The sequence below is a fragment of the Schistocerca cancellata genome, chromosome 9, assembly GCF_023864275.1.
Source record: "Schistocerca cancellata isolate TAMUIC-IGC-003103 chromosome 9, iqSchCanc2.1, whole genome shotgun sequence".
In the NCBI taxonomy this organism is placed as follows: Eukaryota; Metazoa; Arthropoda; class Insecta; order Orthoptera; family Acrididae; genus Schistocerca; species Schistocerca cancellata.
Genome location: NC_064634.1, coordinates 357,358,822 through 357,383,652, shown reverse-complemented (window position 1 = coordinate 357,383,652; position 24,831 = coordinate 357,358,822). Strand labels below are relative to the sequence as shown.

Below are 24,831 nucleotides of genomic sequence, written 5' to 3'. Positions count from 1 at the left end.
AACAGTTCAATCAATAGCGTCAGCAATGACGAATATGTACAGGTAAGAGTCTCATAACTTTTCACAAACAGTAATACACAAAAAATCAGTTTATACAAATATTCACATAAAATGTTTACACCTCAAGTGGTTGACAGTTCCAGCAGTAGCACCCAGCAATGTTGAGTAGGTGCAGACTCCAACAGGTGACATCATTTCAGTAGAAGCAGTCCATCAGTGGCACCCAGCATTGTGGAACAGGTGCAGACTCCAACAGGTGACATCATTTCAGTAGAAGCAGTCCATCAGTGGCACCCAGCATTGTGGAACAGGTGCAGACTCCAACAGGTGACATCATTTCAGTAGAAGCAGTCCATCAGTGGCACCCAGTAATGTTGAGTAGGTGCAGACTCCAACAGGTGACATCATTTCAGTAGAAGCAGTTCATCAGTGGCACCGAGCATTGTGGAGTAGGTTCAGACTCCAACAGGTGACATCATTTCAGTAGAAGCAGTTCATCAGTGGCACCCAGCAATGTTGAGTAGTTGCAGACAGCAAGAAGTAACATCATTTCAGTAGAAGCAGTTCCATCTGTGGTACCCAGCAATGTTGAAGAGGTACAGACAGAAAGAAGTAACATTTCTCAGTAGAAGCAGTTCATCAGTGGCACCCAGCATTGTGGAACAGGTGCAGGTGTGAACAACAGTTTGAATCCACACACAATTGCTTTTACAATGCTCTTACACTAAACATACAAATCATAACAAACACACAAATGATGTCAGATAATTGTCAATGTGAAAGGTGGCTACACTGAGCCACAGCGCCAGAAATCGCGCCAGAGAGTATTGTTCCGCCGCCTCCACTGGCAGTGATTATTGAGACGTAGCGGCAAGCAGTTCTTGCCGAGAAGTTGTGGTGGACACTGCTTGTAGCTGAAGTTAGAGTGAGATGTGGTAGTGGAGAGTGTTGTTCCATGTTTTATGCTGTGGTTTGATGGGAGAGATAGCAGATGTTGTTCTAATGGAGATGTTGTAATGGTCAGAGTGCATTTCGTCAATATATATGGAGGTAATAAACATTAATTTCTTTTATTCTTTCAGCGTCCTGAATAATGTGTCATTACAGGTTCAGTCAACAAAGCATCTGGCGTGTGTTCTTGTATTAGAGTGTAATTCTGATTTTCTTGCGCAATTATAGTATTTCTAATTTTCTTTTATCACGTCAATATAATTGGTATTTAAAAATTCTTGTCTTGTTGAAGAAGAACCGTGCCGGATGTGTACGTTGAGTCACACTTCCACACACAGAACAGCTACACTTGTGCTTTGTTGGCTTCGTAGGTTTTATAGTTGCTGGGGACTTAATTAATTAATTGTGCTAACAGAAATTTCCTTACATTCTTTGTTGTTGTTCTATGCAGTCAGATTGCGTAATAATACTAGTCGGGCCAGCCGTTTACGAAACAGCGTAATCGGACATACAGCTACTAAAAAATATTTTCATTAATATTTAATAAAGCCCCCATGCACGTGGCGACCGCTACTTCGGATCGTCCCTTGGAATCTTCTGATTGTAAAAATAGTAGACAGTAGTATTGTTGTAGTAATTTGTAGTTTAGTAATTGTAGTCTATTTTGCATGTGTGGATTTGGTAATTGTCATTCTTCTAATGGTATTTCATAATTTAATTTTGTTGTCTTGTATACGCGTTTGACAGTCTAGTGCAATTATTTCAATTGTTCGTTAATCGTGTTTGAGGGAAACATTGCATGTAAATGGTATTGTTGGAGATAAAGAGTCATTGTGTGTAATTTTCGTACAGTGACGAATTTTTTATGTTTTGTAAATGATTACGCGATCTATGAAAAAGGCAAAAATGATGAATAGTGAGAATGACGAAATTGTTAACATGGCGAACTCGCCAACAGAGGAAAACAGTGTGATGAATAATGAAGTGGAAAACAATGTAATAAGTCGGGAAAATAGTCCGGAACCATTTCAAAATTTTTCTCAATCAGAAAATTCACAGAATACGAGATTAACGATAGAAGATTCTGAAATAGTATCGAACACAGATAGCTTTACAGCTATGACGAAGGAAGCTGGTTTTGTGGGAAATGTTAGGGGCAAAAGGAATTTCGAACAAGTTAATATGGAGCAGTTGATGAGTGTAATATTAAATTTTCGATCTGAATTTAAAACAGAGATAGGAACAATTAAAACTGAGATGGGAACAATTAAAACTGATATGGGAACAATGGAAACACGGTTAGACTCACTTGGATCGCAGTTAGGATCTGAATTAAAAACAGAGATGGGAACTTTGGCAACACGATTAGAAACTGATATGGGAACAATGGAAACACGGCTAGACTCACGAATAGGGACATGTTTCAAAAACATGAAAGATGAATTAAAGAAAGAAATTAGAGAAGAAGTACAACCGATTTTGAATTCTCACAATAATAGATTAATTGCAGTAGAGATTAGACAAAAGGAACAGGATAGAGAACAGGAAGAAAGAGATCGCGTGATAGTACAGAAATTTTCAGAGTTAAATTTACAACGTGCAAACGATAAGGAAGAAATATTTGAAAGAATCGAGGAATCCGTACCAAATGACAGGTTAAATAACCTAACACAACAATATGAACAGCTAGCTACCAAATGTGTCAATACTGAAACCCGAGTCGCGACACTTACGGAAGACGTAAATAAACAGAAAGAACAATTAGGTGACTTATCGGAAAGAGTTGAGGAAATTTCAGATAAACTGACAAATCTTAGTTTACATGGGGACAGAGATTCGGATGATACAGCACCATTGCCATTTGCAGAAACCGAAGAGTATCAGAACATAAATAAACATGTTGAAAATAAGGGAAAATTTAATGAACGCGTGAAAAGGGAATTTGAGGCTTTAAAAAAGCAAGTCAAACAGATCGAAGGCGAAATTGTAGGAAAAGACAGCAAAAGAAATTTGGAATCACAGATAGCAGAGGGGTTTGAAGAAAATAATTTGTTTCATTTACGGAATGCGACAAGAGAGCGCCAGGCGCGCGAACTTGACAATAATCGTCATTGGGACTGGGACAGACGCGGTAGGTCTTTGTCGCCACGAGGCGAAAACTTTGACTATAAACACTTTTTGACTGTTCGGAAATTTAAGATCTTCCGCAATTCTAAGAATGACATACATCCATGTGCATGGTTAGATCAATTTATGTACGCACTTCCACCAAATTGGCCACTAAGTCACAAACTGGAATTTATGTGTGGATATTTAGAAAACGAACCGGCGACGCGGATGCGCGCACTCATTAGAGATTGTAATAATCTGAATGATTTTTATCATGCATTTCTATCGGCATATTGGTCCGAAAACACGCAAGACAGAGTCAAACACAGTCTTATCATGCAGCGTAATTTCAAACAGTCTGAATTCCGCACGCCAGCGGAATATTTTGAAGACATGATTCGAAAGAATCAGTTCCTTTCCAACCCTTATAGCCCGACTGAATTAATTCGCAATTGTTTAACTAAGCTGCCACAATCCATAAGACAAATTGCTTAAGCTGGAAGATGTAAAGACGACATCGAGACTTTTAAGACTTTGTTGCAAGAACTTGAGTATGACAACGACGACGGGACTTCTTGTAACTTTTTCAGTAACAGTAATTACAATAGATTTTCAAAGAAAAGGGATAGTGATCGGAACGGGCGTTATATGGGTAATTTTGACAATGACAGACGTAACAGACAGGACAATAGATATCAGCCTTATGACAATAACAGACGTTCTAACAGAAATTACACAGACAATTATAATAACGGTAATTTGTACCGGAATGATCAATCATACGGAAACAGTAATCGGTATTATCAAGACAGAAATTATTCATACAGTAATAGAAATTCTTACTACAGAAATAACCAGGGTAGTAGATACAACAATAATTTCAGAAGTGACAGTCGAAATTACACAACAAGTAGTTATGCAGACAGACAGGAAAACAGAAATTTTAATAACAGACACAACCAAGAATTTGTATCTAACAGACAGGAGGGACCTAATTGGCATCCTCCACGTGACAGAACTTCAGAGAGACAAGTGCAAATCGTAGAAATGGATCCGCGGAATGACGCGAATACTCAAAGACGTGACGCAAACAATCGACAATGACTTGCAGCTTCGGCTTCTGGCAGCAATATAGACGGTTCAGAAAGTAATGACACTACGACTTTACACTACGTACGCCTGGAAGACATGAGAGACATTTTGTTAGACGAAAAGGAAAATAATGTAGACTCATTTTTACATCCTGTTATTGAAGTATGTGTGGGTAAGAATAAGTTCACTGCAGTTTTAGATTCTGGGAGCCCATTGAACGTCATTAGTGAATCAGCTTTTCGTATATGTGAAAGGACTATTGCCTGTCCTGTGTTACCTATTTCTAAAACTACAATTCGAGGAGCGATTTCTGGAAAAGGTGTAGAAGTTAAACAACAGACCAACCTAAATTTCAATTGTCAAGGATACGAATTTTCTGCTAATTTTATTATTGTTCCATTACTCAGTACACAAATTATATTAGGTATGGAGTTTCTTAACGCACATAAGGCAATTTTGAACTTTAAAGAGGGAAGTGTGAATTTGACTGTTGCCGGAATGCCGAAATGTTTGAAATTTTTCGAGTGTTTAACAAGATCTGAGTCAGATACAAAATGTTTAAGGTTTCTTACTTCTGATGTTTTCGTTGAGCATCGACAATGTGTTTATTCATGACAATGACAATAGATACAGAGACGCGATGGATGATATAATTAATAGCGAAGAACTAATTAATGAAAAGGTTAAGAAAGCTGAAGTGCCAGATGATGTTGCAAGAGAAGAGCTGCACCAAATTTTGACTTCACATGCTACAGTGTTTAGTCATCACACGGGTACTATACAAGGCTTACAATATTTATTTAAAGTAAAAGAACACACACCATTTCGCGGGAAAACGTACGCTATTCCTTTGGCTTACAGAGACAAGGTTAAGAATGAACTTCAGTACATGTTAGATCAGGGCATTATTGAGCCTGCAGTCAGTCCTTATACTAGCCCATTACACGTTGTTCTTAAAAAGGATGGGTCAATTCGTTTGGTTCTGGACTCCAGACAGATAAATAATATCATCATTCCTGAAACTGACCGTCCACAAAATTCAGATGAACTTCTTCAACAAGACAAGAATTTTTAAATACCAATTATATTGACGTGATAAAAGAAAATTAGAAATACTATAATTGCGCAAGAAAATCAGAATTACACTATAATACAAGAACACACGCCAGATGCTTTGTTAACTGAACCTGTAATGACACATTATTCAGGACGCTGAAAGAATAAAAGAAATTAATGTTTATTACCTCCATATATATTGACGAAATGCACTCTGACCATTACAATATCTCCATTAGAACAACATCTGCTATCTCTCCCATCAAACCACAGCATAAAACATGGAACAACACTCTCCACTACCACATCTCACTCTAACTTCAGCTACAAGCAGTGTCCACCACAACTTCTCGGCAAGAACTGCTTGCCGCTACGTCTCAATAATCACTGCCAGTGGAGGTGGCGGAACAATACTCCCTGGCGCGATTTCTGGCGCTGTGGCTCAGTGTAGCCACCTTTCAAGGTTTACCACAGTCATTTGTGTACCAAGATTAATCCCATGAATCCATATAGTTCTATACAACGCCCCCCACAATGCTATAAGCAATCACTAGGAGATGTGTTCTGATGGATTTGGAAGACGACATTACACGACATAACAGAAAGCCTCTTAGCTGTCTTCTGTTTCATTGTGCTTGAAAATAAAAAGGAAAGTTAAAATACAATAAACTAAAATACTGCTCTTTTAATTTTAGTACTTAGTACCTTGCCTTCCATTGCACATGTAAGTATTTTACTTGGAAACATTCACACTTGTTGATCTGATAAGACAATAGATAAGTAGTAGGGCAGTCTGCGTTCGTCAGGGACCGCCGCAGCTGCGGAACCACGCTAATCCTCCGCAAAACCAGCATGCAAACACACACAGACCAAGATGTCGTACCCTCCCTCCTCCCTTCCATCCCCCTCCTTTGTCACCATCGCCACTCATGCATACCCGGCGCTGGTAGTCGCTATATCCTTTTGTCCTCACACTTCCACTGCTATGGGAACTTGCAGGGGATGGAACAAAGACATTCGAGAAGTAGGTAGCGTCTGTCGTGTGCCATACTAATCCCTCCTTTGTCCTGAACAAAGTAGTGAATACCTGGTAAACCTCCAGCTGTGGATGTCTTGGAAATATTCCCACCCTCTATCAGATTGATTGACTTATTAAACTGATACCCTTTGTGTGTGGCCAATTATTCATTGCGTTCTATTCGTGGATACTAGGACTGATATATTTGGTGGGATTAAATCCCGCAAATGCACGGTTTCCAAACCCTTCCGGATATTTTTCCCTTGCCTCCTATTCGTGGATACCGGAACAGTTAGGTAATTTGGTAGGAAGTCCACTTAGTTGTAGATAGCTGAAAATTTCAAATTTCAGCTCAGTTGCATGCTATGTTCTTAAACAGTCTGCACAGGGATTGGATTGGTGCGTTTGCTCCCACTACCACAATCAGAAACTATAGACTGATCAATCGGGGTTGTTGTCACGCTTAGATGTGTGAGATCGCTGAAACAGTAGTACATCCCGTGCACTCATATCCCGATGTTCACATGCAGTGCCCCAGGCCAGAGAGTGGTCCAGGGTGATTGCTGCCGTGCACGCGCGGAGAGGACCGCCCAGCCGTTGAAAGTGTCCGGGGATGATTGGAGTGGTAGGAATTCAGATGTTATCAGTACCTCCAGAACCAACACTAGTCAGTGATTGATATGGAAGCTTCTCATATATCTACATAAAAACCAAAGAATACTCGCAACACCCACGACCATGATGGCTACGCAACACATATTGAATGTTAGTTTGCTATTGACCCGCTTAGATGGCAACACGGTTGTACCCCGCCTGACCGGTTGGAAATTTCAATTCGTTCCGGTCACTGGCTACCTTCACCAAACATGCGGTCGGAGGGCTGAGTAATCCTAGGAAACGAGCCACATATTTATCAGTGTAATTACAATTAAATATTACGATCATACGAGGGCAGTTCAATAAGTAATGCAACACATTTTTTTTTCTGAAACAGGGGTTGTTTTATTCAGCATTGAAATACACCAGGTTATTCCCAATCTTTTAGCTACACAACACTATTTTTCTACGTAATCTCCATTCAATGCTACGGCCTTACGCCACCTTGAAATGAGGGCCTGTATGCCTGCACGGTACCATTCCACTGATCGATGTTGGAGCCAACGTCGTACTGCATCAATAACTTCTTCATCATCCGCGTAATGCCTCCCACGGATTGCGTCCTTCATTGGGCCAAACATACGGAAATCCGACGGTGCGAGATCGGGGCTGTAGGGTGCATGAGGAAGAACAGTCCACTGAAGTTTTGTGAGCTCCTCCCGGGTGCGAAGACTTGTGTGAGATCTTGCGTTGTCATGAAGAAGGAGAAGTTCGTTCAGATTTTTGTGCCTACGAGCACGCTGAAGTCGTTTCTTCAATTTCTGTAGAGTAGCACAATACACTTCAGAGTTGATCGTTTGACCATGGGGAAGGACATCGAACAGAATAACCCCTTCAGCGTCCCAGAAGACAGTAACAATGACTTTACCGGCTGAGGGTATGGCTTTAAACTTTTTCTTGGTAGGGGAGTGGGTGAGGCGCCACTCCATTGATTGCCGTTTTGTTTCAGGTTCGAAGTGATGAACCCATGTTTCATCGCCTGTAACAATCTTTGACAAGAAATTGTCACATGACGAGCAAGCAATTCCGCACAGATGGTTCTCCTTTGCTCTTTATGGTGTTCGGTTAGACAACGAGGGACCCAGCGGGAACAAACCTTTGAATATCCCAACTGGTGAAGAATTGTGACAGCACTACCAACAGAGATGTCAAGTTGAGCACTGAGTTGTTTGATGGTGATCCGTCGATCATCTCGAACGAGTGTGTTCGCACGCTCCGCCATTGCAGGAGTCACAGCTGTGCACGGCCGGCCCGCACGCGGGAGATCAGACAGTCTTGCTTGACCTTGCGGCGATGATGACACACGCTTTGCCAAACGACTCACCGTGCTTTTGTCCACTGCCAGATCACCGCAGACATTCTGCAAGCGCCTATGAATATCTGAGACGCCCTGGTTTTCCGCCAAAAGAAACTTGATCACTGCCCGTTGTTTGCAACGCACATCCGTTACAGACGCCATTTTAACAGCTCCGTACAGCGCTGCCACCTGTCGGAAGCCAATGAAACTATACGAGACGAAGTGGGAATGTTTAAAAATATTCCACAAGAAATTTCCGGTTTTTTCAACCAAAATTGGCCGAGAAAAAAAATGTGTTGCATTACTTATTGAACTGCCCTCGTAGTACCAATCTTGTGACTTATGACAATGAGCGAAGTACTGGAAGTACCCCCTCCTGATGGATCCGGCTCTGGAAATACCAATATCTATACCATTCGTAAAACTGGACGTAATTTTTGACGTAAAATCTTTCATCCTCCTTACTGCCATCGATGTGTTGAAATTGCTATTTTCCACGTGAAATCCGTAGCTCCCTTACCACCGGACATAGTTATTTCCTTTGCTAACATTGGAACACTGACCATAGTAACTTTGCACTCTCACACATTCGCCTTTGTGTATAACATCAGAAAAAAATTTGGTATGTCCACACTTACTCTGGCTAGTGTCTCGATTATCCTCAGTTCTAGGAAATTATTTGACATTGAAATCTTCCATCGAATCAGATTCGATAATAGACAGCAGGTATTTTCATATCGCTAGGAGACGTGAGTTACTACACTTTCGGCTACATGGTCTTGGATACTTTTCAAGGTCACCAGACTACCCACTTTCCCCACCCGAAATAAATGCGCGTCGATCATTGTAAATAGGAAGTGTCTTGGGATTTTTGGTAGGTTAGTGAGTAAGACAAGCAAATATGATAGTAAAATACCTTTGTTAACTTTTGCATGCAGAAATCAACTCTGTGTTTGTTTGGTTTAGTTTTAGTTACATGCAGCTTAATTTTTATCTTGTGATTTAAATCCACTGATTTAAATCCACATCTGAATCAGCTATTTCATCCTCCAGCCAGTAATCTGACAGGTACAAAGAAGGTATGTTCTCGAATTCCGGTATGTATCTAGTTTTTTCCTGTAAACTATCTCTTTTATGGCTTTAACTACTTCCGTACCTACCGGCAGTTCTTCCACATGGGGCATTTGGAGATTTTAAGTTTTCCTCTTATTTCCTGAATAACATTGTTATAACACTCCACATCTTCCCGGATATAGGTTGTCAGTTGTTCTGCTGCACATTCTTGTGGAATTTCGGAATAGAACTTTGAGTGTACAACTTTTGCAAACGAACTACCATTAAAGGTTGTTACTTCGTTGGTTTTAAGCTCTGCGAACGGTTGTTCTCTTGCTAAGTGTATTGACAGCGTATCTGTCACATTTCGGTATATTGTAACCACGCTTTTTAGGCAGATCCGAGGACAAATAGAGTTTGATGAAGATATCTTCCGTGTGTCCTTTAACATAGTAAACGTGCTCCAACTCGCTATTTTCGGCCAGACTCCAACATATGGGCATTTACCACCGCTGTTTACAGTAAATGCTGTAATCTTGTATTCCACAGTCGTAGTCAGATTTCTTCATGCACTGTGTTTAAAGTCATACGTAGACCTGTCCTGCACATCCGCAATAGCCTCTTCCTTTTTCATCTCCAACTTATATTCTTCCTTTATGGCAGTTGTCTTCTCCATATATTCCAGTTTTCTTTCTTTACTTCGATGTCGTCCATTTGCAGTTTCCTCTTCCCTGCGCAAAACGATTAACTGTACTTAAAGGTGTAATTTCTTTAATGAGGAATGGCTTAAGTCTGTGTGATAAATCTACTCTCTTTTTTGGCGCTTGTGGAATAACGTTGCTCATGTCTACCAATCCCAGTTACGCAATATAGATATAGGACACTATTGTGTAGTACGATGTTCTAGACTGAGAAAAATAAGTTTCTCCTGCTTCAACATAACAATTCTGTGTAATACTTATATCGTTTTTATTGGATACAGAATTACGAATCTCCGCGTAGTTTATAGGTAGATAATTACAATTGCATGCGTACAGAACATAGCTCGTAAGCTTTACTGTATCTTGAGTATCTGTTAGACTTACTCGTACTCCTGTTAGTCTTGACTATCCCCCCCACATACACACACCACTCAAAAAAAAATAAAAAATAAAAAAGAAATTACCCCGGTACACAAACTGCAGAACATTACTATACCCTAAACAATAGTTTTTCTGTAAGTTATTTGTTAATTGTCGCCACATGGAAGCAAGTGGCACAGACTGAAGTGGAGTACATTGTAAATATTGTTTGTTGGTGTTTAATACACGTAAACATCCTTGCATGGGGTCGAATACACGATCAATTCTGTAAGTGTATAGTGTAGCCTCCAACCTGGTAATTACATGCTGCTGAGCCAAGGAAGACCTAAAAGTTTCTCATAGTCACGTGTCCGGAAACTTTACGAAATCTGTAATGTGGTTAACAGTATCTTTATTCATTCCCAGACTTGTGATTTGACATATAAATTTGTTATATATCTTTACCCCGCAATTGGACCTTAACCACATTAGACAGTTTATTCCAATTGTCTTATCGTTGTCCACAATAACATTGATGTTTCCCTGGCGATCCCCTTCCATGCAGAAGTCATGGTTTGTTAAGTAGTCGCGCATCTTCATTCTATTAAAAATTCATGGCGTGCAAAGTGGTTATCATGAAATTCACTGGTATCCCGTATAAAGACATGGTGACGTCACTTCGATTATTCTACCAGCCTCTACACCAAGGGGAGGGAGAAGATCGCATGGGTGCATCAAATCTTCTATTTTGTTGCTAGTCAAGACGTGGAATTCTAAGGGTGTCCTGCTGTGCATCGGCTCAAGAAGACGATGTGAGAAAATAGTCTTGCTGTATTTGGTTATGAAACTGCAAATTTACTTCTAAGTTGGATGAGAAGTAAATAAATTTCTATCACACGATCTCTGTAGGATTTCTCTTGAACCTGTTCCGACTTTGATAGTATATACTTTTGGGCAGATACTGTGTGTGTGGTTTCCTTCAAGCACAGGAGATATAATTTTAGAAATATTTGCTGTATGTCTGTGGAAGCGGACTCAGTCACATGCCTCCTGCTCCCATAAAGCCAATATGTGCAACACGATGGGTGTAATCCCATGCAACTGTTCTAATATTTTATCATCTTCTATTTTAAACTCCACCTTCTTAATAGCACTCATCTTCAGAAAAATTAATGTAATTTGTGCCCTGCATATCATTTACGTACACGATGCAAAGGGGATAGATTTTATTCGTAAATAACAACAACAAAGACATATGGTAAATAATTTTTTCATTTTAGTTCACACAGATACAATTTGATTTTTGAGATACAGTTAAGTTCTTGAGACACAGTTAAGTTCGTGTGATACAATTTTACTCTGACATTTCAGTGCAGAGATACTTCTAACTTTCACACTATTACTAATAACTAGGGAAAAAAGAACGTTCCAACGGTAACACTGGTTTGAGAACAATATTACAATTTTTCGAGTAGCACTGGATGAGAATATTTTACAACTTTTTTTATAAATCTACGCTAAAAACTAATGTGGATATACAACTAAGTTTCACAGTCCCAATAGGTTGAAAAAGAATTTTGATGGACTGTGAACTACATACACTTAGAAATTTATCAGTCTTGGACAGATACCAGCAGTTGAAATTTAAAAAGTATTCTGTCTACATGGCACACACATTCACATGAGTGTACATATACGGTGTGCATGAATAAATAAGTAGTTAGATGACATATATTTGTTTGTGCTTTTCTAAATTTTTTAAAGCGTTTCCTTTTTTCTACTTTTCACTACTTTTTTTACACTACAAGAGAATAGTGTGAAAAAGGGAGAGTTTCAGTCACATCAACACAAATGATCCTTTTATCATCACCAGGTAACAGACCGATTTTATACTGCGGCACATTGTGCACCTCATGTCCCCTAAATCGAATACTAGTTTGCCGTATCATATGCTGCAGTTATGATGCGACAGTGCGCACACCGCTGTACAGGCACTGCGAATAGTCTTGGATAGAGGGGGCTCTCAGTGCCTTTCAACGCACAACCTTAGCCCACCTGTGTGTGGCAGCTTTCAATGTTCGAGACACATACGTTTTTGCTCGCAGGCCTACAAACTCCACAATTGGCAATCCATTCGTCTCGTCTTTCGTAAGGCCGATAACGACCTTGTTCTGTGGAACAATACCACAAGGATTATCGGTCGTGTATGAGGGCGTGTCGAATTCATTACCATGGTGCATCAGTATTTCGTATGGATCACAGTTCTTCATCCAATAGATGAAGCTGTCTGCAAGCATATAACGTAGTTTAGGATCTGCAAGATGAGTTTTCGCAAACCCATAATGAAAGTGGTACATGTGGAGTGTGGATAGGTCTAGTATGCACGTCGTCACATAAATAGGCTTCGTAAACTGTATTGCGGTCTTCGCCCTCTCCACAGCAACAAAATCCTTACGAATAATGTGATCCACTTAAAATTTGCTCTGGCGACGTATTTTCTTACGCCGTATCACCCGTCCCATTCTGTGCTAATCAAAATTTCACGCCATTCCCTCAAATTCTCCATTGTTTTTTCGAATATTGAATTATCCAGTAATTTAAAAAAAAACATTTCTCAAAGTAACACATCGCGGGAACTCTCAGTGTCATATTCAGATCAGTACACTCCTTCATCCAGAGGGCTGCTTGAAGGAGATAGCCCCGGTGATTCTAACCAGCTCCATTACCAAGCCGACACACTGCTGAAGTTTACAATAGTGATTAATGTATCTCCGCTTATTGAGAGAGTTGTCATCAGTTTTGGTGTGGAGCCTCCTCGCGGAACTTGTTGCTCTGGACACAATGGAAAGTCAGTATTCATACCCCCCCCCCCCCTGTATTCATCTTTGGGAACCTATCAAAATTCGCTAATCGGCTGTGATAGTTGCATGGCGTGCCCGTATAAGCTATTTACATCCAGATACATGATGTAACTCGAATCAAGGGTTGTGTTGCACTTGTCACCTTGCCAACGATTATTTGGCTTGGCGTGCCTACAGACACATTTACGAAGTCGCTATGGATCCCTCGTTCAAAGAGAAGAAGAATGTCAGAATCGGTCAATAATTCGATGATGTGTCCCAGTACAAGCCAGGTGCCGTGCGCTAAAAGGTGGGATCCAGAGAATATGGGGCCATGCATAGACTCCACAATTTCTAAAAACGTCCGCAAGCCAGGTCACATGTGTGTCCATGTAAAACTGTGTGTGCTCTAGTGAAGTGGAGATGTTGAATTTCCGCCAGACATTCACAACATGCTTATACTCTGCATGTGTTATGGCACTACATATCACGTTGCTGGAGAATGCAGTTACACTGGGCAGCCTGGTTTCGTTGAGTTTTGCCATACTATCATGGGGAAACCCCCTGCCTAGCCACAAATTGAAACTTTTCCTCATCAGGAAATGCAGGTCGAGTTATGTTCATATCCTCCTGAGGTAAAATTTCAACAAATTTCTGGAGTGGCACCTGCATAAAACATAGCAAGTCAAGGAAATGGACCGTAATTCTTGGCTCATTCGTTTGTAGGATGAAATATATTTCTTGATGCTCTTAAGCAGGATACTGACCTGATTTTTCTCCCAGCCGAAATCAGCCAAGCGCTCAGCAAGAAAGTGAGTGTCATACCTTCATATGGAAGGAAACTGGTATCTGTCTTGGTAACTGGTACTTTAAATTGCATGTATTGTGAGCTGCGCCACGGAACTTCCCCATAAGATGACAGTGGTCTCTACGAGGAGTTTCCGCTTTTCTATCTAACGGCAGCCGACCAGTATGACAGTCAACCGTGGTGTTGTACAAATCTTCATTCTCTTTCGATTTCGTAATGGGAGCGTTGTTACTTTAAAGCGTATCAACCTCCAATGAAAGTTTTTCTAACTCAGTTAGGTAAGAAACGAGGTTTACTATACTTTTGGCTACTTAGTTTCGGCTACATTTCCATCTCACCCAAGTACCTACTTTTGCAGCTTTGCACTATAACCTTGCGAAAGACCACCCACATGTGGTTTACCGTAGATAGGAGACTATTTATGGATGTTGTACAGGGCAAGGCGTTTTTAGGAAGCAGCGGGTAGTCGGCTGACCTGGAAAAGTAGCCGAAACTACGTAACCTGAAGTATAGTAACCGTTCTTCCTTACCTGGATAAACGTAAAGTTACTGTGGCTTATATCCAGCATATCACCTGATCGAACTACTGTGCACGTAAAAAAATTACGTATGTCTAGTCATAAGGGGAAGATAGATTCAACGTGGGTAATTGTGATTTCAACGCATAGAGAAGTACACCCGACCATAAGGGAGTGATAAATTCATTTCATAAACAGCTGCACAATACAGTACAAACTGGGTGGACAATATGGCTGCTATAAAAGGGATGCAGAGAACATCCTCTCATGGGCCCCCCCTAACCAGATCCTCACATGTTCCTTATTGCACTGTCGACTGTGATGTTTATTACAGTACACCAACCCATGTCAGTGATTTTTTCCAACCCTTTCGTACGCGGAAGTGCTGTTGACTATCATATAGCGCCAGACACAAATGCCTCACAACACTTGTTTGAGAGAGCCTTGGCGGATGCAGCACCTTCCGGGAGCGCTGACTGAAAGTACCTTTCGTCTGTTCTCGAATCTGATAATTTCCTAGAACTGAGGAGAATCGAGACAGCTAGGCGGTGTGAATGTGTCCATATCATAATTTTTAGATGTTGTGCACTTGTAAACGATAATCGGAAATGTGTAATTGTTAGTGTGTGAAGTTACTGTGGTCAGTGTTCCTTCATATTCAAAGAAAGTGACTATATCCAGTCGTAAGGGAGGTGTAGATTTGATGTGGAAAAATGCGATTTCAATGTATCGTTAGCTGTAAGGGGAATGAAAGATTTTATGTCGAAAATTATGTCCAGTCATATGAATGGTATAGATATAGGTATTTCCAGAGTCAGAGCTTTCGGAAGGAGGTACTTGCAATACTTCTCACATTGTCAGATGTCACCAGATTGGTACTATGATCGTAATACATAACTGGAATTACACTGAGAAATACGTGGCTTTCCGAGGACGACTCTGCGTGCTTTTTTTAATGTGTGAAATCTTGTGGGACTCAACTGCTAAGGTCATTAGTCCCTAAGCTTACACACTACTTAACCTAAGTTATCCTAACACACGCACCCATGCCCGAGGGAGCACTCGAACCTCCGCCGGGATCAGCCGCAGAGTCCATGACTGCAGCGCCCAAGACCGCTCGGCTAATCCCGCACGGCGACTCTTCGTGTCTGGGTGTTTGGTGGAGGTAGGCAGTGACCAGAAATAACTGACATTTCCGGCTTAAAGTTCCGAGCCGTTAATAAGCCTCACGAACTGGTCAGGCAGTGTACAACAGTGTCACCCTTTAGGTGGGTGAATAGCGATCTAATACTCAGTATGTGTTGGGTGCCCTTCATGATTCCATGTGTTGCGAGTATTCTCTGATTTTTACGTGGGTATTTGAGAAGATTCAGCATCGATCACAGACAAATGTTGGTTCTGGAGGTATTGATACGATCTAAATTCCTACCACTCCAATCATGCCCAGTCGCCCTTAATGGTCGGGCAGTCCTATCCGGCGGGCCAAGTCCGGATGCTGGCCTGGCGCAATCGCTGAGACGCGCGCACACGGTGGCAAGTAGCTCTATGCCACTCTTGCCTGAATCACTGCATGTTGACATCGGGACACGAGCACACTGGATGTACAAGTGTTTTAGCGCTCTCTGACACCTGTGACAACTGTTACTACTACTGCGACTACTACTACTACTACTAATACAGAGTAGAATGTGGTTTAAGTGTGTGGTATTTAGTGCTTCTCAATACAGTCCACTGGACTCTGTCTTATCAGATTATCGATAGATTAATTTATTATTTTCCTCTGCAGATTGTTTAAGGACATAGCATGCAACTGAGCTGAAATTTGAAATTTTCAGCTACCTCCAAAAAAGTGGCCTTCCTACTAAATTATCAAACTGTGCCAGTATCCACCAATAGGAAGCAAGGGGGAAAAATCCGGTAGTGTTTCTAAACTGGGCAATTGCACGATCGAATCCCACCAAATGTACCAGTTCTGGTTTCCACCAATAAGAAGCAAGGAAAAATTAGCCACATGCAAAGGGCATCGATTCAATTAATTAATCAATAAATTTGATAGAGTGAGAGAACATTTCCAAGACATCCACAAGTGGGGGTTTACCAGGTATTCACTGCTTTGTTCAGGACACAGGAGGGATTAGTATGGCACATGAGAGACGCTATCTACTTCTCGAATGTCGTTATTACATCTGCTACAGAACAAAGTAGTGCTATTGGCCCGACGGTCAGCTATATGATTGGGAATTTTTTTTTTGTCAGGTATATGTAGCGTGATCTGTGAGAGTGTAATTACGTGTGGTGCTTCACGATCGGGATAAAAAAAGCACTGCAATTGTTCAAATATTCCATACTGCCTTCTCACCCACAAATTGTTTAAATAAACAGTACTCCTTAAACTGCAGTAAATTTCCTAACAAATTCTTTAAATAAATAAACTGTATTCCAAACACTGCCTTGCGTCCCATAAATTGTTTAAATAAACAATATTCCACACATTGCCTTGTCTACCAGAAATTGTTTAAACAACATTCCATATATCACAATCGATTTCCCGCCAAATAGCCAATCAACTGAGTCTTTTTCCTACCAATTTGCAGGTGGGGAGTGGAGTTCTGTGGGATTTCCCAGAGTGGGAAATGTCAATTAATTGGTAAAATTAATTAATTAGTCAATTAATTTGATATTAATTGTGTGCTTGTATCTGCTAGGGGATTTCCCGGAGGGGTGGGGGAGAGGTAGGTGGTTTCTTAGGACAAATTACCCTCAGGGGGTCATACATCAACCCCCGAGGGGTTATAAATCAATTAACAGAAAATAGGTGAATGGGAGGGTGTGGGGTTACATGAAAAACCACTTACTAGAACAATACACGAAGATCATAAATCAGTCAGATTTCAAATTCAATTAATTTGCATATCAATTTGATATCAAAAGTGCACAAGAACATAGATAGTCTTGGTATGTGTCTTGATACTTGCAACATAGTCGATTAATGACTCACCCATATTGTGCAGAGAGCTGCATCAAAAACCTAGGATGTCTGGTTTGGTAGTGTTGAGCAAAGAATATACAGAATGAGATTTTCGCTCTGCAGCGGAGTGTGTGCTGATATGAAACTTCCTGGCAGATTAAAACTGTGTGCCCGACCGAGACTCGAACTCGGGATCTTTGCCTTTCGCCGGCAAGTGCTCTACCAACTGAGCTACCGAAGCACGACTCACACCTGGTACTCACAGCTTTACTTCTGCCAGTACCTCATCTCCTACCTTCCAAACTAGGGCAGAAGTAAAGCTGTCAGGACCAGGCGTGAGTCGTGCTTCGGTAGCTCAGTTGGTAGAGCACTTGCCCGCGAAAGGCAAAGGTCCCGAGTTCGAGTCTCGGTCGGGCACACAGCTTTAATCTGCCAGGAAGTTTCAAAGAATATACAAATTTTGCTTGGGTGTGGGTTCACAGCCTCTAGAAATTTTATAATAGAAACATACTGCACCATATTCAATATTAAACCCCGTAACTATAAAATATTAAACCCCGAAACTGATTCAGATTCCCCTTCAGCAAAATCAAAGAGGTCCATGATTGTAACCAATGTTACACATGAACGAAATCATGTCATTACATCTACATGAACACATGATAGCTGTAGCCATTCGATATCTCAGTTTACATGTTTTTTTTTCATAGTACTTTATACAAACTGTATGGCGAACCGTACGATTCTATTACGTTTGACTTCAGGAAAAAGTCAGCTCGTTTTGAAAATAATCGCTGTAGAATCATGTGCTGCCGTCGGGTTCGTGAGCTCATCTTCTTCCTTGTCCTTTTTTTGTTTTTGCTTCCTCTACACCAGGTGAGTATATATGTACGTATGTGTGTATCCGTAGTATGTAGGTCTATGATTGAACTTTTATGGAAGCTCTCACACGAAAGGTTACTTCTTCAGTAATTTGTGTTAAAATTAAAATGTGTACCCCTGGTGGGACTCGAACCCACAATCCCCGGTTTAGGAGACCGATGCCTTATCCATTAGGCCACAGGGGCTCACGGTAGCAGAGTGCTACACATGAGAACCCGTTTGGATCACGCTGCGGTGATGCAATAGACAGTAGCTCTCTCCCTTACCAGGCACGCTGGCCGCAGCCTGCCTCTGTGAAATATTCTGCCTCCGCTGCCAGAAGTGATTCGAATTTCGAAGACACGAAGCACATATCGTATTAATTATGTGTTATGGTGCACAAGATTTGGTACGTAGGACATCCGCAACTGGGAGGCATGGTAATTTTAGAGCGCTTCAGTTGTACTAATATTTATTTGAGCCACGACCGGTTTCGAGATTTTTATATCTCATCTTCAGGTGTCTGAAATTGTAGTATGTAGTAATACATAACATGCAGTCGGGCCAGTCAGTGGAAGAGTGCCAATCACTGCATGTTGTCGGAAACTGTCCGCCGCTGGTCAGCCGCACGATAGGACCGCCACCAGCCATTACTGACTTAGCCGACCGCGTGTTATGTACTACCAAAAATTGTAATTTCATACATCTGAAGACGAGATCTTAAAACCTCGAAACCGGTCGTGATTTAAGTAAATATTAATACAAATGAAGCGGACCTTTCTAAATTAATTATGTTTTGTGGTAATCATAAAAGACTGACCATTCTGCAGGAAGAGCTGCAAAATAGCTTTGGCTACATATGTGACGGTCCTGTGAAGATGGTAACTACTGGAGTCTGAGAGGGAATTCTGTTTTGCTACCAGTGACAATAATTAGAATGGTCTGGTCCCGTACTGAATTTAGAGCGCTGGAATCCATTACGATGGTGCATTACATCCACGAAATTAGCTTTTAATACATCTTCATTGCTATAAACCTTGGGTTGTGACACCTCGTAATTCAAAATTGTGACAGCTAATAGTGCAACAGGAAGCTATTTATCGTAAGTTATCACAAAAATATTACATGTCAATTACTTTCTGTAACTATCCAGTATTCATACCCAGACAATATGAGTGCTCATTTCGAAACTGCATGCAATACCGCAAAGACAAAAACGTACCTTAACTCCATATACCTGAAGCTATATTTCACAGATGACTTATCTTGGAATATAAATATAATTACCAGGACATTCAGTACATACTAGACAAGAATAAATTATGTACGAGATTAACCTAATTCAGTACCAAAAAACCGTAATTATTTGCATTAGATGAAAAAGACTGTACCTAGAGCAAATCAATAATCGCCTATTCTACAACAAATCTCATCAGGACTAAAACAGTGAGAGTCTCTAAAGTCTCTTGCTAAACAAAACTACGTGTAACTTCCGTGTATACCAATTAAAAACCATTAGGGTGTGCTAAAAAGTAAGATATCAGTTTTTTTTGCGTGGAAGCCTTTTTAAGTAAAACAAACGTTATTAACATTGTACTTCTTTGTTCTTCATGGCTATATATTTATTTCTCAACATAGCCACTCTGGCGACGAACATATTTCTCCCAACCAGAGACGTGTTCGTTGTTTTGTCACTGTGAAATATTTGACTTTGTCGACAGAGCCACAACCTCACCTCTCCGTGCACCGCTTCATCAGTATCAAGCTGAAGTTCTTGAAGGTGTTCTTCAAGTTTTAGAAACAGATGATAATCGAATGGGGCCAGGTCGGAATAGTATGGAGGATGATCGATGACGATTACCTCGAACTTCGGATTGTTGCAAATGTCGCAGCGCTCCTGGCTGGTTGGCTGAAGGGGAGATTTCTCCATGTGTTGACGAACTCTTCGAATCTGAAACTCGATTACAGCCCGCTGTTTCACCGCCATGTCACACGCTACAATTCGGAGCCATCTAGCGTCATAGGACTGCAAATATGTAGACCTGAAGGATAAAACGTAGAATGTTGTTAACGTTTGTTGTATTTTAAAACCTTTAAGAGCACTCACATAAAAGTTTAGAAGCATTACTTTTCAGCATGTCCTCGTGCGTATAGTCATCGCCGTTCTTATCCATTTCAGTATTGCGGCTTTTCTTCATCGGCATCTTATACTTTACTTGCACGTATAAAGTTGACATCCATAACATTCAACATCAGAAAAAGATTCAAAATTTTGCAATAAGGTTTACGGACGAACACTCTCGGAATTTCAACAGTAAACTTCTCTGTGATGCACAACGCCTCCCTTAAAGCGTCTGCCACATGAATTACAGCATCTCCATAACGCTGTCGCGCCGACTAAACGATCCCATTTGGAGAGGGCCCTCTCTTCGTTAGATTTTATTTCTGTTATTAATGCAAACTGGTAAGGATGACGGACTAACGAGCAAACTCAAATCGGTCGAACAAGAGTTTTTTTAAATCTTCTTTCGTGGATGAATTATATTTCCCAAAGATTTTTCTTACGAATCTGTCCACTGTCATCTGTGACTATATCCAGCGATTTGCCGGAATAATGGAATCGTACACTAGTGAATTTCTTTTCCTCTTTCTGCGCGATACGTCAAGTTTATTTACGTTCAGAGTCAACTGGCAGTCCCAGCACCTGTCATCAATGCGCAGCAGCTATTGTTGCAATTCTCTACACTATCCTAGCGTCGCTGCCTTGTGCTAGACAACCGCATCTTTTGCGAACATCGTTATGTGGCTTTCGATGTTAGCAACTAGATCATATAGTTACAGTGGTGTGCAAAACATAAAGACGAGAGTAACTTTCACGTGATGCGACTCTGTCAAGTAACATAGCTCTATTTTATGTAGACCTTACAAAGTAATAACTGTTACAGTATAGTACAGAATGTAACTACAAGAGGTATGCAATGACACGAACGAAAATAGCACTTCTATTCAAAGACAATAATTAGACTGAAGTCACTGTGATTCATAATGGTTCCCTGGACATTACAAAAGGTGGGACCTGCTTCTTAATAGCCTATGTAATCACCACGGATGACCTGCTACGATGCACATGGAGCGAGAACTGTGTTACTTGTTAAGTGGACACTGTATAGGACATGGAGACGCCTGTACACGTGTGAGACAATGTTATCAGCAACTGAAAGAGTTTGAAAGTGACCTCACTGTGGGGCTCCATTTGGCCATCTACATCTGTGATTACTCTGCTATTCACAATAAAGTGGCTGGCAGAGGGCTCAATGAACCACCTTCGAGCTGTCTCTCTACCGTTCGACTCTCGAACGGCGAGCGGGAAAAACGAGCACTTAAATTTTTCTGCGCGAGCCCTGATTTCTCTTATTTTATCGTGATGATCATTTCTCCCTATGTAGGTGGGTGCCAACATAATGTTATCACAATCGGAGGAGAAAACTGGTGATTGAAATTTCATTAGAACATTCCGCCTTTGTTTTCATTACTGCCACTCCAATTCACGTATCATATCTGTGGCAATATCTCCCCTATTTCGCGATGAAACAAAACGAGCTGCCCTTCTTTGTACTTTTTCGATGTCATCCGTCAGTCCCACCTGATGAGAATCCCACACTGCACAGCAATATTCCAGAATAGGGCGGAGAAGCGTGGTGTAAGCAGTCTCTTTAGTAGACCTGTAGCACTTTCTAAGTGTTCAGCCAATGAATTGCACTATTTGGTTTGCTCTACCCACAATATTATCTATGTGATCGTTCCAATTTAGGTTATTTGTAATCCCTAAGTATTTAGATGAATTTACAGCCTTCAGATTTGTGTGACTTATTGCGCAATCGAAATGTATCGGATTTCTTTTAGTACTCATGTGAATAACTTCACACTTTTCTTTATTCCGGGTCAATTGACACTTTTCGCACCATACGGATATCTTACGTAAATCATTTTGCAATTCGTTTTGGTCATCTGATGACAGTAAATGACAGCACCATCTGCAAATAATCTAAGTGGACTACCCAGATTGTCTCCTATGTCATTAATATAGATCAGGAACAATAAAGGGCCTGTAACACTTCCTTGGGGAACGCCGGATATTACTTAGGTTTTACTCGATGACTTTCGTCTGTTACTACGAACTGTCACCTTTTTGACAGGAAATCACGAATCCAGTCGCAGAAGTGAGTCGATATTCCATAGGCACGCAGTTTAGTTAGAAAACACTTCTGAGGAACGGTGTCGAAAGCCTTCTGGAAATCTAAAAATATGGAATGAATTTGATATCCCCTGCCGATAGAACTCATTACGCCATGAGTATAAAGAGCTAGTTGTGTTTCACAAAACGATATTTTCTGAATCCGTGCTATGTGTCAATAAATCGTTATCTTCGAGGTAATTGATAATGTTAGAACACAGTATATTTTCCAAAACCGTATAGCAAATCGACGTTAGTGATGTGGGCCTGTAATTCACCGAATCTTCGGTAAATGTCAGTACGAATATCTCTAGCCTCTAACGAATTATTCACTCTGCAGCGGAGTGTGCGCTGATTTGAAACTTCCACGTAGATTAAAACTGTGTGCCGGACCGGGACTCGAACCCGAGACTCTTACTTTCGCCGGCAGGTTCTCTCTGGCACCTGTGCTACCCGAACACGCCTCGGGACCGGCCTTCACAGTTGCACATAAAAGGCAAAGTTCCTGGGTTTGAGGCCTGGTCGGACTCACAGTCTTAATCTGCTAGGAATTTAATCTCTAATCCCACTCAAGAGACTTACTACATGACTTGTTTTAGAAAAGTTGGTACAGTGTATCAGAAGAAAAATTTAAGTACGTCTTACAAGGAAACATCACCAACGTAATATCACATTTTATGAAGCTAAAAGCACACTTTAAAGACAACCCAGTAATCGATCACGCGCGAAAATTTGGGTCATAATTTTGATAACTAAGTTTTTAGGAACTTAAAATCTCATACCTTCTACCAAAAAAGATGCGTTGTAAATTCACAGTTTTGTATCTATCTTATACAGTAAGTAAATGCTAGCATCAGTATGTGTGTTTAACAGTTCAGGTAATCTCTGAGAAGCATCAAGTGGAAATTTTGGAGAGCCATAGGGCGAGTGCTTTAATTTTACAAGGTAATGCCAGCGCTAACGCTGCTTCGTGATGTAGTAAATTGATATTAAGAAAGCAAACGACCAGAAGGATAAAGAGCTCACGTATGAAATTACTTAGAAGAGCAGCGGGTGCACATTCCTTTACGAAATCGCCACGCGATGTGTTGAGTATAAGTTTCAGTTTCTCGACCGAATAAGCTATTGTCACGTACGTAAAATAGTGGACGTATTTTGTAATAGATTGGTAAAACAGTGGCCCGTGGGGGGATCGAACCCACGACCTTCGCGTTATTAGCACGACGCTCTAACCAACTGAGCTAACGGGCCCACGTGTCAGGAAAGCTCTACGGCGTTTAAACAGAGTCCGACCGCTACTTTCTCAGAGATAAATTAACGTTTTGAACACATTTGTGAAGCACTGCTGCACCAAGAGGTATGGGAGTCCTTTCCTTAGTGTGACTGCGGCGAAGAGGTGGAGACACTACATCACATAACATGTGTTTCCTCAGTGCATTTACAAGGACATTGGAAGGCCTTCACAATTTATCTGATCGGATTTCAAACATGGGCTTCGGAATGTAAAACCATTATGAACTAGAGATTGTGTGTATCTATGTTAAAAGGTATATATTTGTTGTAAACAGTTATGTAATACTTTCTCCTCTCTTTATAAGATGAATGAATAAATAGTGTTAAAAGCTCCATAAACAAAAGTAACACGTATTTGTTACTGTTTAATTGAGAATGAGTTTTCCAAGGCCTTTAATCCAGAAACACTATCTATCTTCTTCGCCTGTTATCAGTGACGACCGTATAATCTGCTGACTGGAAGACTGTGCCGGAAGTGTCCACAAATATCTGGATAACCACAGGAGACGTGTGTGTAACAGCTTATCTTCTGTAGCTACTACAGATTTTAATCTTCGACAGCCGATTCTTCTAGCTGATGTCTATAACGAGGCTTCTGTAACACATGCAAAACCGAATACCTCACCAAAGTTTCGAACTTTTTAAATGAAATAATTTCATTTTGTGTGCTGGTTACTTGCTGTGAGAACGATATTGGTCGACTATCTTACTGCAGAAGTGAAACAGCGGTCAAAAGGGTGGACAGAACTCGGTCGTCGCTCGGCAAAATTGCGCACTCCATTTCATCTGCGGTAGAGGAGGTATTTTCTCGGATAGAAACTGCATTCTCTTAGGATATCGCCTTGCAAAGGCAGTAACTAGGTAAAGCTAGTATAGTTTGTACATACTGAGAACATTAGTGGTCCTGTCATTCGCTGTACTGTATAAAGTGCTGAGTTTTATTAGCTAAACATTCTTCGAATCGATTACGTGCTTGCGATGACATTACGCATGGCTGTATCTTGTTATTAGTCGA

General features: G+C 40.8%; 2 non-coding genes across 2 annotated transcripts; both read right to left on the bottom strand.

Annotated features, from left to right (window-relative positions):
• Window positions 1-18,422: 18,422 nt before the first annotated feature.
• Trnar-ccu (transfer RNA arginine (anticodon CCU)) lies at window positions 18,423-18,495 on the bottom strand. Its single transcript has one exon. It is a non-coding gene; the product is annotated as a tRNA-Arg (tRNA).
• Window positions 18,496-23,700: 5,205 nt separating this feature from the next.
• Window positions 23,701-23,774, bottom strand: Trnai-aau (transfer RNA isoleucine (anticodon AAU)). The gene has a single exon. It is a non-coding gene; the product is annotated as a tRNA-Ile (tRNA).
• Between the last annotated feature and the right edge of the window lie 1,057 nt (window positions 23,775-24,831).